The sequence below is a fragment of the Alosa alosa genome, unplaced genomic scaffold (genome assembly GCF_017589495.1).
Source record: "Alosa alosa isolate M-15738 ecotype Scorff River unplaced genomic scaffold, AALO_Geno_1.1 AALO_1.0_unplaced_848, whole genome shotgun sequence".
Taxonomy (NCBI): domain Eukaryota; kingdom Metazoa; phylum Chordata; class Actinopteri; order Clupeiformes; family Clupeidae; genus Alosa; species Alosa alosa.
The window spans coordinates 2,718-7,188 of record NW_025963037.1 but is presented as its reverse complement, the minus strand read 5'-3'; the positions used below and the strand labels follow the sequence as shown (position 1 = coordinate 7,188).

The window sequence follows — 4,471 nt, the reverse complement described above, 5'->3', positions numbered from 1 at the left end:
GCAGATATGGGTACATCCTGAAAAGGAATAGCCTGTAGGCAATGGCCATTACAATGACCAATATATTATCTTAAATGAACTAGCTGAAAAACACAGGTGACCACTTCTGCATAATTTCATGGAGTGCTGAACATTTCTGAACTGTGAAATGGACCATATGTTTTTGTGGTTGTGAACTTATTGCAATATCACCATAACTATTCCACCTGTGTATGCATGGTTATAATTCTGAAGTGCAAAATAGCTTAGGCTACAGCACAAATATTTCCATAAAAATAAGCAAGTCTGACCTCTGAATTTATTTTTTAAAGTGCACCAGATTGATGCATTTAAAAGTTAAAATATACAAACATTTCTTAAATTCTTACAAAACACCCACCCACTTTTTTAAAATTGTTAGTTTGGACCCCCCACTATTGCCGTATGAAATACCAGTGCTGTTTGTACGCCAAATAAATAATAACCTATAGGTTTATGTAAAACTCCCCATTAACAGCATCACGTCACTAACCACAGCTAGACTGCACAATGGTAGGCCTTCAAAAGCATGACATTTTCGCTTTAGTTTGATATTTAATTTACTTTATCCGCTTGCATGCGTTCATTGAACGTCTGCAGTGCTGTAATGGAAACCTTATTATTAGCCAAGTAGCCTATATATTGAGTTATTTTTTAAATTATGCATGATTTACTTTTTTAGTAATTTCGTAGGCTGGCTTTATTTTGTTATATAGAAGTATCTAAATAACCTGGTAAAATGTACCAGAATTCAGGAAATTGCATCTGAATCTAGTCCAAAAAAAAATTCTGGGGGAGGACCCCCATACCCCCCACTGAAATGTCCCACCCACTTTCAGAATGCCTCCATTGCCCATGGTCCTAGCATTAGGCTAGATCCCTTTGATACCAATGTTAATTTAACTCTGGGACCCTGGTCCCATTACACCTTTTTACTGTACGGTATAATGCTGAATGAGCCAAACAAAAATTTCCGCAGCAAAATTTTGGTTGGCCCCACCAAATCTCACTCCAAGGTTTTTTGAAAAGTTGGCAGCCCTGCTGAGGGGTCGATCCAGCATGGATTCTAAACTCTGTGGTGGATAGGATCTACAATTAGGTGTTAACAATACTACTACGTTAGGTCGAAGTACTCCCAAGTGCTATTGCGCCACACATTGTAGTTCTCCTGTTTATTAAGCGGAAAATTGCCACGTTTCATGTTGCGTGGCCGTGAACATTCTACCAACTACTTTCGTGCAACTGTATTTAAGTCGGGAAAACGTGGATGTTTTTGATTACTTCTCACGGCTGGCTACGGCAAAGCCAGCTAGCATAGCAACATGCTAACACAGTCCAGCCCGCGCACCAGGCGTTTGAGTGCACGCATACCAACGGAGAGGTATGACTCAACTCGTGAAAGTTAAGGTAAGAACATATATTACTACTGACATTGGGTGGCGTGTTCCTTTAAGGGAAATCAAACTCCAAACCTACATGGCCCTGTATGAAAAAGTTATTGCCCCCTAAACCTAATAACTGGTTGGGCCACCCTTAGCAGCAACAACTGCAATGAAGCATTTGCGATAACTTGAAATGAGTCTTTTAGAGAGCTGTGGAGGAATTTTGGGCCCACTTTGCAGAATTGTTGTAAGTCAGCCACATTGGAGGGTTTGAGCATGAACTGCCTTTTTAAGTTTTTTTTTTTAAGTTTCTTTTTAACAGCATCTCAATAGGATTCAGGTCCATCAGGACTTTGACTAGGCCACTTCAAAGTCTTCATTTTGTTTTTCATCAGCCATTCAGAGGTGTACTTGCTAGTGTGTTTTGGATCATTTTCCTGCTGCCGAATCCAAGTTAGCTTCAGCTTGAGGTCACAAATAGATGGCCGAACATTCTCCTTCAGGATTGTTTGGTAAACAGCAGAATTCATGGTTCCATTTATTACAGCAAGTCTTCCAGGTCCTGAAGCATCAAAACAGCCCCAGACCATCACACTACCACCACCATATTTTACTGTTGGTATAATGATGAAATGCGGTGTTACTTTCATGCCAGATGTAATGGGACACATACCTTCCAAAAACGTTTGTCTCGTCAGTCCACAGAGTGTTTCCCCAAAAGTCTTGGGGATCATCAAGATTTCTGGCATAAATGAGACAAGCCTTAATGCTCTTTTTGCTCAGCAGTGGTTTTTGTCTTGGAACTCTGCCATGCAGGTCATTTTTGCCAGTCTCTTTCTTATGTTGAGAGTCATAAACACTGACCTTAGCTCTCGGGGTAATTTTGGTCGGCCGGCCACTCCTGGGAAGGTTCACAACTATTCTATGTTTTCGCCGTTTGTGGATAATGACTCACTGTGGTTCGATGGAGTCCCAAAGCTTTTCCCCTCCCGCTTAACCCTACTTCTAAAATACTTTTCAGAGATACTTCTTCCAAGCCAATTTCTCACAATTCTCTGAGTTATCTCTGAGATATCTTTGGCGGGCATAATTGCTACAAGAAATCAAAACATGTTGCACTGTCACAGGTTCCTGACATGAACACAAGCCACTCTGGTGTTTTCCTAAAATAAATAAAATGCTGTTCAGAAACGTGTGACCAACCCTCATTCTAGAAATAATAACCTCTTCCTTACGTCTAACCCCCACTCTTTTACAAACATTAACTGAGTCAATTAATCTACTGGAGACGAAGAAGGGTGGCCCAGGAGTGGAGATATGCTGAGGGCATCTGGATCCCCTAGGAGGAGAACTCATGCACAATCGAGCAGTTCAGGGTCATCTCACTCCTAAGCATGGAGGGCAAGGTTTTTTCAGCATTGTGTCCTAGTTCCTCTCCTGAAAAGTCCCAAGGGTGCCAGAATGCATAGAGCATGCAGGCGTGATCACCCAGCTGATCAGAGAAGCAAGAGAGGTCAAAGGAGACCTTGCAGTTATGTGGCTGGATCTAGCAAATGCCTACGGCTGGATCCCGCACAAGCTTGTGGAGACTGCACTCAACCTGCATCATGTTCCAGCTAAGATCAGGGACCTCATCCTGGACTTTTACAGCTGTTTCAGTCAGAGTCACCAATGGAGCATTAACATCTGCATGGCATTGTCTGGAAAAGGGCATAATCACTGGTTGCACAGTGTCAGTGATCCTGTTTTCCTTAGCCATGAATATGCTAGTGAAGTCAACAGAGATGGAGTGCAGAGGACCCCTCACAAAGTCAGCTCCCTATAAGGGTATTCATGGATGACCTCACGATGACCAAAACATCGGTACCAGGCCTTGAGCAACTCATCAGCTGGGTAAGGATGGAATTCAAGCCTGCTAAATCTAGGGCACTGGTTGTAAGGGAGGGGAAGGTGACTGACAAGTTTTGCTTTTCTGTGGGTCAGTTGCAGAGAAGCCAGTCAAGAGCCTGGGCAAGATGTTTGACAGCACCCTGAAGGACACCGCAGCTCTGCAAGCAACCAGCAGTGAGCTGGGAACCTTGCTTACAGCGGTGGACAAGTCTGGGCTGCCAGGCCAGTTCAAAGCCTGGATTTACCAGCATGACATCTTGCCACAACTCCTCTGGCCTCTGCTGGTTTATGAGATTCGCTGACTACTGTTGAGTGGTTTGAGAGGAGGATAAGTCAACACCTGCGTAGGTGGTTGGGTCTGCCTCGAAGCCGCAGCAGCATAGCACTCTATGGCTGCAAGAACAAGCTGCAACTTCCTTTCAGCAGTCTGACGGAGGAGTTTATGGTCACCCGGGCCAGGGAGGTGCTGCTGTGCAGGGACTCCAGCGACACCAGGGTCTCCTCAGCTGGCATCGAGGTCCAAACTGGAAGAAAGTGGAAGGCATGTGAGGCAGTCCAGCTGGCTGAACTGCGACATGGTGAGCTGGTGGGAATGGTGGCATCAGGGCGAGCAGGATTTGGAAGCTTTCCGAGGCCACTCTACAGCTAGTCCCAAGGGAAAGAAAGGCGCCAGCTAGTCCTAGATGTGGTCTGTGCTGGGGTGGAGGAGGGCCGCTCCTGCATGTCAGTAGGTATGCGGCAACAGGGAGCTTGGACACGATGGGACCAGGCATTAGACCGAAAGATCACCTAGAGTCTGCCCTACTAAGGCAAAAGACCTTAGCTCACCAGAGTGTGAAACTGAAAAAAATGACTTTACAGTTATTTTAATGTCCTGACAATTGAGTTATAGGTATAATATTGTAATTTTCACATTTTGTAGTGTATACCTGTATTAATCTATCTACAAAAAAAAAAAAAAAAAAAACTCAAATTTGACCTTTTTTGGAAGTTGTATTGTTTGTACTGTATTCTGCCTTGGTATTGCCCACAAAATGACAATCGGTCATACCAGGCAAAATACCTTAACTTCTATTTTATAGCACAATGTTATGATAACAATGATAACTTTCACTTAAAATGTAAGCAATATTAACCTTATTGGACTCACTATGATAAAATGGCTTCACATTTATCAACTA

At 43.5% G+C, this 4,471-nt stretch overlaps 1 pseudogene; it reads left to right on the top strand.

Moving 5' to 3' along the window:
- Nucleotides 1-1,340: 1,340 nt before the first annotated feature.
- On the top strand, nt 1,341-4,083 carry LOC125290731 (annotated as a pseudogene).
- The last annotated feature ends 388 nt before the right edge of the window (nt 4,084-4,471 follow it).